Source organism: Lutra lutra, chromosome 1 (assembly GCF_902655055.1).
Source record: "Lutra lutra chromosome 1, mLutLut1.2, whole genome shotgun sequence".
NCBI lineage: Eukaryota > Metazoa > Chordata > Mammalia > Carnivora > Mustelidae > Lutra > Lutra lutra.
In genome coordinates this window covers 111,422,505-111,435,923 of record NC_062278.1, presented here as the reverse complement: position 1 = coordinate 111,435,923, position 13,419 = coordinate 111,422,505, and the positions used below count along the sequence as shown (strand labels likewise).

The following is a 13,419-nucleotide window of genomic DNA, read 5'->3' as shown; positions in this document are numbered from 1 at the left end:
CAACCTTGTTATAGAGCTGTTTTTCCCATTTTACAGATGTGGAAGCTGGGGCTCAGCGTGATTAACATCAGAGCAGAACATGGTAGAGTTGGCTTTCTAGACCATTTCTCGTTCATCCCTCTAACAAAGAAAGGAAAGTGAGAGGAATTGATTACCCCAAAGTCATACATTTGTTTAGTGCAGCTACAACTTCTGCAATTTAGATTCACTTAATAATTGGTTTGACTCTCCCCTTTGAAGCTACTCCAGAGCTCTCTAAGTCCCCAGAGAATTGAATAGCACTCCAGGGCCTTCTTCCTTGGACCCTTGATTTGGTACTTCTCAGGTGTGTTACCTGGGGTTCTGAGTATATTGAGATCCATGGCTATCCCATGGGAGGCTGGAATCCCTTCCTTGACTCTTTGCCAGGTCCTGCTTTATGATGAAAAGCATCCACTGGAAATGATGAGCAGAGCTTTTGCAAAGTTTTTCCCTGTTCCCAGTGCAAGGAGTGAAACAAATATTGGCTCTGAAGCCACAATACTAGATGTTAAGACCCAGTGGAGATTAAGACTAGAGGCTTCACTAGATCTTACTATACAGTTGTGGGCAAGGCAGGAGTGGGACTAGATAACTTCCCAGGCTGGATTTCTCTTTTCCAGAAGATCCATTTAATGGGGTTGATTTAGATCTCAAATATGTGAAGCTAATGAAAGAAGCTCTGGAAGCATTTGGGCTTTGTCTGAAATCTAAACTCTTGTTCACTAGTTTCAAGGCAATTCAGCCCTCCTTCCCAAGAGGGTGTGTCTCACATCCCTTTGAGAGTGATGATTTAAGGAGACATTATAAAGCTGTGAAAGACTGAGTCTATATCAAATTTGAAGAGCTAAGGATGAAGAGATAATGGTTAGGGGCAGCAGGCAAAAATGGAACAGAATTTTAGGGAAACAAGTGAGGATACAAGTGGAGAAGAGATTAAAGCAACTAGGAACCTTGATACTTCATGAGATTGTGCAGACCAGGGCCAGGTTCTGGAACACGGATGATCTGGACTCTGCTTCCAACTGGGCCAGCAGCTCCTGTGACCTATGTAAGTCATTCAGCCTTTCTGAATATCATTTTCCTTAACTAGGCCAGAGGGATAATGACATCTTCCCAGCAACCTCACAAAGTTGTTGTAAAGATTAGAATGAGGCAGTGTAGGTGAACATTCTCAAGAAAATATAGGGTGTTGTGAAGTCCTCAGATTGTCCTTATGGACAATCTGTTTCCCCTTTCCTATTGAGGGAAGCCAGGTCTGAGATGTCATGAGATGTCCTAAGGGCGTTCATGTGATAGGTGGTGGAGCCAAGATGCATTACTATTAACAAAGAGCTGATGAAAGAAGCATGACTGAACATCTTCCCTGATACTAATAATGCCCTGGCATGCGTCTATGCTGCTGTAATCAGATTGGGCAGTGGGATGGAGAAAAGGGTAAGTTCCAGTTGTTTGGGCTACAAACAAAACACCCCAGAACACAGTGGTTTAAACTGTGGGTTAGGAGTTTAAGAGGGCTGGGCTGGGCTGGGCTGAGCCTCTCTGGCTCAGGGCTCAGTTGCTGTGGTTGCAGATAAAGGCTGGAGGAAGAGCTGGGGAGGGGGTACTAGAGCAGCTGAGAGCAAGCCAGGCATCTCTCAGGGCTCCTTCCGGTCATCCCTCTGTGTGGCTCTCTTCGGGTTTCCTCACAGCATGGCAGCCTCAGGGCAGCTGGACTGCTCACTTGGCAGCTCAGGACTCCATGTGAGCAAAGAGGAATCGGCTTCATCACTTTTTATGATGTGGCTTCAGAAACCATACAGCATCACTTACACAGTATTGAAATGATTACAAGCAAGTCACGACCCAGCCAGATTCAAAAGGAGACTCAGACCCCACAGTGTGATGGGAGGAGTGACAGGTTTCTGGAAGAGCACGTGGTATGGGAGAGATTGTTGTAGCCATCTTCCAAAAAAGGCAGTCTTGCCAAAGAAGGAAGATTGCAACACTGTCGAAGGAAGATGAAAGTTCCCAAACCCTGGAAAGGTGGGGGCAGTTATTCCTGTAGCAAGGCTGTTCGTTAGGAAGCAATCTCTCGTTGACTTATGAGTCCCTCATGAAGACAGGCTGAAAAAACACCAGCAAAGTCCCACCACTTGGGGTGTATTAGGGAAGACCTGAAATTATATTTGGGCAGACGGATCAGGTTGGTGAAAAGCTAACAGAGAGGATGTTTATGGAAGCAAAAAGAAAGTGCTCTTTACAAATTGCCATATTATATCTGATAGATTCATCTTCTTGTTCAAAAACTCTTATTAACTCAGGTTTTCTAGATGGCCTAGTTATCTCGGAACATCTCTGTCCTCTATCCGGCTTAGCTGGACGTTGGTAGATTGTGGGTAAAAACCAAAAACCCTTTTCAATTCAATGATTCCTCCATCAAGGTATTTCTAAAAAAGGAATATTAACTCATCTATTAGGTTGCTCTTTATTTTATTTTTACTTATTTTTAACTGATCTTGACCTTGTATGAAGTACTGGGCTGTCTCCTGGGGCCAAAAATCATGAGACACCCTGCGCTCAATACCAAAGAGCCGCTAATTCAGTAGAAAAGGGGTGAGTGAGACAAAGGGGGAGCCAAGTGTGGCCTGGGAATGGACCCCAGGGTTGAAGCTACTCTGTGAGAGGTTACATTTAAATGATCTGGCTTAAATCCTGTTCAAAGTATATGGTTACTAGTGAAAGTCTTTCCTGGGTCTTCCTAGGATTTAAAGAAACGATGTATGTGGAGTCCTTGGCACGTGGCGGGCACTCAGGAGAATACACTATGGTTGTTATTAGGTTGTGTTTTATTATAATTTAATACCAAGATTAAAGTATGAATAATGATTTCCTGTTTATGAATCACTTTGATATTTTTCAACTCATTTAATTATCCTAACAGTCCTGTAATTTTGGCAATGTAGCTGTGACCCCTTCAATTTTACAGATGAGGATATTGCTATTCAAGGAGCTCAAGTGACTCAGCTGAGGTATCTTAGCCCATAAGTGGCAGAGCAGAGATTTGGAAGCGGGTTAGCAGCCCAAAGCTCCCCCTTTTCACCCTACTGTGTGGTTTCCTAAATTGCCATGTGACCTCGTACAAGCATTCCAAGTCCTGTCCCCCGGCCTGGCCTTCAATTTCTACATCTGCTGTGAAGTGAGAGGAATTAAATCATGCTAAGGTTCCATCCAGCTCCCAGTGTCTCTGATTAAAAACGTATGTTCAGGGATGGACCCTGCTTCCTGCTGAGCTCCCTGTGCCTATTGGAGCCCAGGCTCGGAGGGGCTGGAGCCTGGAGATGAGCCCAGATCACAGGCCTGGCTTGGCGTTCATCACTGTATCTGACTGCCAAAAGGACAGAATTCTCTAGAGGCCCCGAGTCCAATCTGGCCAACTTCTGATGGCCTTAAGTTATCCTTTGACCTCGAACTTCTGGTTATCTGAAGCTTATTTAAAAAAAAAAAAAAAAAGACTTAGGAAGAGACATGATATCTCTCTGGAGACTTGCTTCCTTTCTTATTTTCATTGTGTCCCTCCAACAACAGGCACTGGGGTTAGGGAAACAGGCAATCTCTATGTAATTTTTGCCTCTGCTATAGCCTTTCTTGGGACCTTGAGGAAAGCGCCTCAAAAGCAGGATCATCAATTAGAGTTCTCCTGGCTTGAGGGTTTGCGAAGTGGGAGACCTAGGTCATGTGTGTCTTTAAGATAAGACACCTATCGGATTTTCTAAGACTCATGCCCGATATTCAGAGCTGGCCCACCTCAATTCCCCTTTTTAAAACAGCTTTTCTTCTGCATGGCAAAGGAGATAGGTGAGGAAAATGCTTTCTGTTTTTGGCCCCGAGAGAAGTTGTAAGTCTCGAAGGTAATGTAAGGTATAAAGTAGGAATCTTTTTCCTTCTACCTACCACCTTCCCCATTTCTAGATGGGATTGGAAGTGACCCAGAGTCACTCAGAAAGATGTCTCCGAGCCATGCTCGCTGAAGGCTTTCCACACCCTGGCCCCAGTGTTGCTTCTGGGTCAAGTGCCTTGCTCTGGTTCTCGCTCCTCATCTGGCTTCACTCTGCAGGGACTCAGGCGGGAGCCCCACGTGCCCCAGAAGGGCTTTTGCCCTCACAGACCCACGGTGCTGGGGCTCTGCAAAGCAGAGGCTGAGGGTCACCTCCTCTGGAGCCTCTCTGTCTCCAAAGTCAAAGGGTTTGGTTTTGGTTTCATTTTACTGAAAGGGAGGAAAGCACGGCAAGGATTTGACCCTTCCTCCACTTCCAGGGCGAAGAAGGCTCAGACTCTCTTCCTGCAGTCCTCTGCACGTGGCCAGTGGTCTCAAGGGGATGGAGAAGAGGGCAGTTGCAACAGACCTCGGACAGCAATTGCACAATTCCCCTCAAGGCCACAGGGCAGCTTGGAACAGCGGATTCCAGCCACGTGGGACCTTAGATAAAATGCTGGCCTGGGCTGTGTTCACCACTGCACCACCAACACACTGTGTGACCTTAAGCAAGTTACAGATCCTCTGTAAGCCTCCTTTCCTTCACCTGTCAGACTAGGAAATGGGATGTTTTGTAGACTAGGCAAGTATCAGATTTGAAAAGTACGCTTGGTATTATCTAACCAACCTATTTGTTTTATATCCTTAGTAACTGAGGACGGGAGAGGGCTGGTGATTTGAATGTGACGTGGCAGGTAAACAACAGGGTCATTTCTAGAAGACAAGACCCTTCTCTCATGTGGCAGTGCTGCTTCCTCTTGTGGATGCTCTCTAAGGCTCTCTCAGATCTAGGAGTCTGTCCCTCTAAAGGCACAATCTTCTACCAGCTCTGGCTGGATCATCAATTAGAGTCCTCCTGGCTTTGGACTCAGTCTTACGTTTGTCACCATGTGGTTCCTTGGAACTCTTGGTGATACAGCATGTCCAGCTCTTTTAAGCTCTTTAGCCTCATATAAGCTGGGTGAATGATGTGTTCAGCAAAGCTTCCAGCAGGTCTGTTGTAATGCCTATAATGGTCTAGGCTCTTTTGGGGAAGAATTTTTAGACAGGGTTTGAACAAGAGCAGGGTCAGCTTGTCAACTCGGTCTTGTATATAGACAGGGACACTGCTGTGGCCACTCAGAGACTGTGTTTGAGGTCCACTCACTTTGTGACCTTGGACAAGCCTCACCCCTTTTTCCAACCTCAGTTATCCCATATTTAAGACAAACTGATTAAACTAAATAATCCCTAAGGTATCTTCCAGCTCTGACATTTCACAGCAGAATATTGCCCAATCTTTCTATTCTTTAGGGATTTTGCTTAGAAACTAGGAGGATGATCTTTGCCACAGGACGTCTGGGGATGCTTGCAGGTCTTAGGCTCATAAAACAAACATTAGAAAAGAAACATAAGAATTTTGTGTTGTCCTGTACTTTGGGCTCATATTTTCTAGGGTCCATATCAGGTCTTCACAGCATAACCACACTTTAAGTTTCATATGCAGAGAAGAAGAAGGGGGAGAGAGGAGTAACACTTGCTATGGAAACTAGCCACGCTTTATCAAAATGTTACTGCATTTGATTATATCTGGTGGAAGATATGATTGGATCATCAACCTCTTAGACACAGATCCTGTCTTCAGAGCTCCTATCTCCCAGGGAGTTCAGACATGGACATAAATAACTCAAATATGAAGTATCACATTTTAAAGCCAATACAAAGAATGTTTAGAGAAGAGAGAGATCACTTAACTGTTTTGGGATATCAGGAAATTCTTCGTGAAGGGATTTGCATTGGAGCTTGGTTTGTGGAAACAAATGGTCATGAGGACAAGAGGAAGCCCGCTGGAGTAAATACTGTGAATAGAGGCAGGGACACCATGGGAAGTTTGATGACTAGTGAATGGGTGGTTTGTTTGGCTAGAGCACAAGGCTGTGAAGTGAAGTAGTGGGAGAGAAGACTAATTATATTTATGCACCATATCTTCCTGGCTAGTACGTAAGTTCTTTTAGGCCAAAAATCTTTGTTCGACTCATCATTGTATCCTTTTCAAAGGTAACACATAATCATCTCTCGAAACTCGTTTAATGAACAAATAAATTCTATTATGTGGTGCTTTTCCCTCCAAATCATCAATGCACTGGGTGACATAACTATGTCTTAGAATCTCAGCATTTAAGTTGAACATGGTACTTACCCTCTTGATTTATATGGATGTGATGTGCCTTCCTTGAAGCCTGTAAATGTGGAGAGATGGCAACTCTTGAGTTGTGACAATTTGTTACAACTTACGGGTGTTTTCTAAGATCTCCTTTGTTCTTTTGTCCATAGAACTGGCCCCACAGGCCATTGCAAGGAACTATGGTTCATGGGCTTATTTCTGCATCACGGTTGCTGAATTGAACGTCTTGTACATGTCCTATACAGGTCACCATTTTAACCGGTAGAAGCTGATAAACATAACACAATCTCCTTCCCCAGTTTATTAGATGGAGGGTTGATATTCATGATCTCTAACAGGGAGCAAATGTGGGGCCTCAGGCCAAGGTCCTTTGATCTCGGAATTTCAGATATTGATTGCCACTGAAAGATTATTAGAGTGCTCTCCCATCTTCAGCTCCTGGTGGACGAATATAATATAAATGTTAAGTGTTCCTTTGATTTGTACACAATGTTACAATGTTTCACATCCATCATTCTATTTAATGCACACACCACGCTTTGGAGTTACTCAGGAAGATATTCCTAATGAGAAGCTTTGGTTCAGAAAAAACATGTGCTGACCTCATGCTGCTAGACGGGGCATAAGACACAAGACTGATACCAGCCACTATTTTCTGAGCACATGACTTGTACCAGGTATTTTATGTAAATCATCTATTCAGTCCTCAGAAAAAATCTTTGATTCAGTTTCTATTGCTACTTGAAAGACTACCCCCAAAACTTAGCAGCAGAAAACAACCCATTTTATTATGAGTGTGGGTTCTATGGGTCAGGATTTCAAAAAGGACACAAAAGGGAAGGCTAGTTTCTGTTCCATGATGTCTGGGACCTCTGCTGGAAGATGCAAAGGCTCAGGGGCTCACCAGCTCCAGGTTGGAGTCATCTGGAGGCATCATAAATCATATGTCTGCAGTTGCTACTGTCTGCCTACTGGGATGGGAGCACCTGTATGTGGCCTCTCTCTGTGGCCTGGGCTTCCTCATAGCATGGTGGTGTCAGAGTAAATGAAAGTTTTGTATGGAGGTTCAGCACTCAAAAGCAACTGTACCAGAAAACAAAACAAAACAAAAGGTGGAAGCTGGGTCACCTTTTGTGACCTTGCTCTGAATTCACATTGCATTCCTGTACTCTGTTGGTGATAAGCAAGTCACCCCCCCCACCCATATTCTAGAGGAAGGAATGTAGATCCCACTTTTTGTGGGAAGACAGCTCAGGTGGGATGGAAGATATTTAAGTGCCACACTTGTAAAAGAATGTAAGAAATGAGGAAATCAAAGTTCAGGGAGATTGAAAGACTTGGCTCAAAGTCACAAAGCTTCTGTGGGAGAGTAGCTTCTCACCCAGGGTTAGGATTTCAAAACCAGCATATAAGGTAAACATTGCTCATAGTCAAAATTACCTGGGAAGTCCTTTAAGTTGTCAATAAAGTATAAAACGTGTAGTTTTCCATAAGCAACAGATTCTCATATGTCCTCTCATGGTCATTGCTGAACATCGCAAACTTGATGAAATGATGGGCAGAATCATTTGCACTATTTAAACTGTTCTTTCGTTTTTCTGAGTGTTGAGGTTTAAAGTCCCATAGGTTCAATTCATTTTATTTTTTATTTATTTTTCCCATAGCATTTTTTAATTATGTTCAAGTAGCCGACATATAGTACATCTTTAGTTTCTGCTGTAGCATTCAATGATTCATTAGTTGCATGTAACACCCAGTACTCATCACAACACATGATTGATGCATTTTAAAGGGTAGATGCAAAATGACTCAAGTTAGTTTGACTCCAAAACCCAAGCTCTTTCCATACTGCTATCTGGAAACCACCTCTGGGAAACTAGAAAAGAGATCAGAGTTTCAAGTCCTACAGACACAGGTGAGGAACACCAGAATGAGGTCTCAGTTGCAACCTGGATGTGATTTGCAGGCTCTGTCACTGGCTTGACTCAATGTCTACACTTTGTCTATGGGAAAGCTGTAGTTATACCTGAACACCTAGTCAGTCATAACATTTCTACCCACTGCCCCTTCTCTCTAGGTCTTCACAGAATAGGAAGGGGCACTGAGATCTGAAAATGAGTGGAGTTTCAATGGATGAGGGTACGAGTTTTGCAGGTAGACTGAACAGCATGAGCAAAGGCTCGGTGGTATAAAGCTGCAGGAAATATTCAGGGACTGGTAGTATTGCAGCACTCTTTTACTGGGGAAAAATCACTGAGGTCCTACAAGACCAGCCAAAGACTTGATTCCAGAGGTAGTGATGTAGGAAAGGATGTCTGCTTAGCTTTGCTATTTAGGAGTGACTCTCTGGAGGTAGCAGGCAGAACGGTAAGGGAGGGTGGGGCTTAGATGAGGAGAAGGCTAACGTACTACCACTTTGGAGAAGCAAATGCATGCCTCTGGCTAATGTCAGGGTATCTGAGTGTGGAAATGTAGGGTCTTTGCCATGATCTTTAAAGCAGTCTTGGTACTTATATTTAAGGTACTAGGCAGGCTTCCAGGGCTCATGGAATAAATGGTCACTAAAGTGCATGACTCAAGACAGCTCTCCTGCTCAAAGAAATCACCTCCAGGGCCTCAACACCTGAAGTCTCCCATTTGAAATATTTCTTTTCCATCTCAGAGACTTAGAACTGGATTAATCATAATCCCTATGACACTATAGTATTTATTTGCATAGTTAATCTGATGTAACAAGCCTTTGTAAATGGCCCTTCAATGTGGAAACTAGGACTCTGACAGTCACTTGAACACATCTGCCTCTTCGGTCCACTCTGTTCTACCCCTGAAACCCCCCCACTGAAAGGAATCATCATCACGAATCTTGTATTCATTAGTCCTTTCTTTTTAAAATCGTTTTATCTCATCTGTTTGTAGTCCTTTAAAAATATATTTTATTATTGTTTAAAATATATTTTATTATTGTCATTCTTAATATTATAAAAGGACAAATAGTTTTTATATTTTTACTTTTTAATTACTACTATATTGGAAAGACTTGTCCATATTATTGCTTGTTGGTGGAGTTTATTTAATTTGAATACACCATGACCTATACATCAGCTCCTGTGTTGATGGGGATTTCGTCTCTATGCTAGTGTGAACCACAGTGCTCTGAGCATGCATAGCTGTGTGTTCTGGCATACAGCATGCCAAGCCCTCTTCTAAGCACAGCGTTAGGAAAATTGTTGGGTTTGGGGTCCATGAAGTTCAACTTTACGAGACAAGATTGAACTGTGCGGTTTTACAAACTTTCAGTGCCAGCCATGACTACCCTTTTCACCAAAAACAACTATGAAATTTGGTCCAGGGGCACCTGGGTGGCTCAGTTGGTTAAGTGACTGCCTTTGGCTCAGGTCATGATCCCAAAGTCCTGGGATCGAGCTCCATGTTGGGGGGGGTCCCTGCTCCACAGGGAGCCTGTTTCTCTCTCTCCCTTTGCTGATTGCATGCTTGTGCTCTCTCTCTGTGTGTCAAATAAATAAATAAAATCCTTAAAAAAAAGTTGGTCCAAGAAAATCACATATTTGTTGTTTTTTTTTTTTTAAGATTTTATTTATTTATTTGACAGAGAGATCACAAGTAGACGGAGAGGAAGGCAGAGAGAGAGAGAGAGAGGGAAGCAGGCTTCTTGCTGAGCAGAGAGCCCAATGTGGGACTCGATCCCAGGACCCTGAGATCATGACCTGAGCCGAAGGCAGGGGCCCAACCCACTGAGCCACCCAGGCGCCCGAAAATCACATATTTGAAAACAAGGTTTATTTTATGTCTTCTTTGTCAGTTCTTATTTCTTTTTTCTTTTAAAGATTTTATTTATTTATTTATTTGACACAGAGAGAGAGATCACAAGTAGGCAGAGAGAGGGGGGGAAGCAGGCTCCCTGCCGAGCAGAGAGTGAGATCATGACCTGAGCCGAAGGCAGAGGCTTAACCCACTGAGCCACCCAGGCACCCCTCCAATTTCTTTTCTTATTGTGCTAACGATATTTAGCTGATCTGGTGAATTATGTTTATGGATTTCCTAACTGGAAAGTTATTCTCATATACTTGGGAAAAGCTCATTGTGGTATATGATAATTTTAATTAACTATTGGATTTGATTTCCTAAAAATTTCCTTGGAATTTTTAGATCCATAACCATAAATAGTGGAGCTATGTAATTGTCCTTTCTCTCAGACCTTGGCTAGTTTTGGAATAAAGGTTGCGGTCTTCATATTACCTGATAATATTACATTAACACCAACTTCATTTTGTTCTACTTGCCTGATTAATCATTTTCATCCTTTGTTTTCATCTTGAGCATGTATGTTACCTTACAATGTGTCTAGCAAATAGACACATTGGGTTTGGGTTTTTATTTGTCAAGTTAGCCCATCTTCATCTATAGTAGTTAGGGACCCCTGGCTCAGTGAGTTAAGTAAGCATCTACCTTTGGTTCAGTTCATGATCCCAGTGTCCTGGGATTGAGTCCTGCATCAGGATCCTTGTTCGGTGGTGAGCATGCCTCTCTCTCTCTCTGCCTGCCACTCCTCCTGCTTCTGCTCTCTCAATCTCTGTCTCTCTCACAAATAAATAAATAAAATCTTTTAAAAAAATAGTAGTTATCCATATATTAGGACTTTCATTTTGTGGATATGCTTTGCTTTCTCTCTCTTTTTTTTTTTTTGGTTTTAGTTTTTATTTTTAAGACAACCACAAATTTTACAAAGATATTTTATCACCTTTACTTCACATATTTCTTCCATCATCCCTTAGATTTTTTTCTATCTATATAATCACATCACTAAAAAATGTTTTGCATGTGGGTTTTTTCATGGCAAATATTCTGAGACTCTGTATGTCTTAGATTATTTTTATCCTATCTTCACATTGGGATGAAGGTTTAGCTGGATATGAAATTCTGTACTTTCCGAATTTTGAAAAGACTTCATTGCTTTCTTGTATCCTTGTATCCTACTAAAAAATCTGATAACAGTATTTTTCCGTTGTAAGTGATCTGCTGTCTTTCTTTCGGGAAGTTTTCACAATTTTACCTTATCTCTGATATTCTTTTTTTTTTTTTTTAAAGATTTTATTCATTTCATTTGACAGACAGAGATCACAAGTAGGCAGAGAGGCAGGCAGAGAGAGAGGAGGAAGCAGGCTCCCTGCCGAGCAGAGAGCCCGATGCGGGGCTCGATCCCAGGACCCTGGGATCATGACCTGAGCCGAAAGCAGAGGCTTTAACCCACTGTGCCACCCAGGCGCCCCTTATCTCTGATATTCTTAAATTTCAACATAATTTCTGTCTAGGAGTACAATTTTCCTTATGTCTCTTTTGCTGTCTATGCTTCCTTTCAATCTGAGTCTTTTATCTTTCATTTAATTCTGGGGGAATTGTCTCCATTATTCCTTCAATTATTTCCTCTTCTTCCTTTGTATCTAATTTTTTTTCTTTCTGGGACTACTTTTGCCTTTTATACCTTAACTTTTCTATTTTCTATTTTTAAAATAATTTTCTGCTGGGAGAATTCCTCATCTGATCTCCCAGTTCATGAATTCATTCTTCAGGCGAATCCATTCTGCTAATTACCTTCTATTACCTTCTATTGTATTGATTATCTCAATTATTATATTCTTATACTTAACATTTCTACTTGATTCTTTTTGTGGTTTCTTATTTTCATTGTATTGCTAACATCATTCTTTTAAATATTAAAAATTAAACAAATTCTTGCAAATACATGCCAATTCTTGATTTGTCAGTTCTAATACCTTTGCTTCCTTTGGAATTTGTAACTTAGTTTGTGGCTTTTCTTTGGAAATATAAGGACTTCTTTTTTCACTCATGAACTTCCATTCCTCTTGGATCATGGCAGTGCTGATGGCGGAAGAGCAGAAGGCCAGACTCCCATCAGCGTTGCCATCTAAGTGTTCAAAGTGGAGGATGAACCTGCAATGTCAGGTTCTAATCACTTCTCACCCCACCAAACAGCTTCTCAGATGTGCTCTAGACTTTAGGACGAATTAATATCTAGAAGAGATTACAATGCATCATCCCTGGGAGTTTGGAAGGAGAGAAAAATCACCACCTGAGACCAGTCTTTCCGCATGTGTTGTCCTCACCTCTCGGGTGCAGGGTTCCTGCTCAGCCTTGCTCTCACGCCTGAGGATCACTCGCTCAAGAGGCCTGAGCTCCAACCCTGCCAGTCCCAAGGCAATGGGAGCTGGCAGCAGAGTAGGAAGATGAAGAGCCTAAGAAACAACAGCTCCCATCTGGTTATATCCTGCTGCAGCAGCCTGGATACCCTCTTCCCTGGGTCAGGACCATTCCAGATGTTCCATTGTTCTATAACGACAAGATAAAACTGCTGCTTCCATTTATCCTGGGGGTGGAGGGGGGGTGGTTCTCACAGCTTTCTCTGCAACTCAGTGCTTTTCCTCTACAGTTCCCCAGAGTTGATCTTAGGGGAAGGAGGCAGTAGTTCAGACTAGACCAGCATCATCTTTTAAAAATTTTTTTTAAGATTTCATTTACTTATTTGACACAGAGAAAAAGAGAGCATAAGCATGGAATCAGCAGAGGCAGAAGGAGAAGCAGGTTTCCCGTGGAGCAGGGAGTCTAACATGGGGCTTGATCCCAGGACCATGGGATCATTACCTGAGCCAAAGGCAGCACTTAACTGACTGAGTCACCCAGCACCCAGCCCAGCATCTTCTTAGAAACTCTTGGCTTTCCTTCTCACAAAAGACAGCCTGTCCTTCCCGTTCTGCCTTTCTTTCATACCTAGATGATCTGGAGATGGCAGCACATCAAGCATGGTGTGAGTGGAACATCAGGTCAGCTCATCCTCTGGAGCGGAAGCAGGGCAGCGGGCAGGGGAAGTGGAAGGAGCACTGAGCCCAAGTCAGGGCTGGGCTCCTGTTGTCATTCCCTCCTTGACTTCCTGTGCAGCCTTAAACAAGTCATTTCACTTCTCTGAGCTTAGTGTCTTCTTCTGAAAAGTGAAGTTAACAAGAACACTGACCTCACTGGGCTGACACAAATGAAAAGCTGGATGCGAAAGGGTTTTGTAAACTCTAATGTGAGGTGATGTCAGTGATCATCTGAAGGCAAGGAATTACCTGAAGGCAGGGAAAAGAGCCCTAGGCGGGGTAAAAATTCACTTTGCCAGCCTCAACATTTTCCTAAGTGTTGGCCTTGC

General features: G+C 42.8%; 1 long non-coding RNA gene across 1 annotated transcript in view; it reads right to left on the bottom strand.

Moving 5' to 3' along the window:
• Window positions 1–12,840: 12,840 nt before the first annotated feature.
• The window catches only part of LOC125101994 (uncharacterized), a 38,563-nt gene continuing 37,984 nt past the window's right edge, over window positions 12,841–13,419 (bottom strand). Inside the window, exon 3 of the long non-coding RNA XR_007128004.1 lies at window positions 12,841–13,209. This is a non-coding gene — a long non-coding RNA (uncharacterized LOC125101994). The remainder of the gene's footprint in view (window positions 13,210–13,419) is intronic.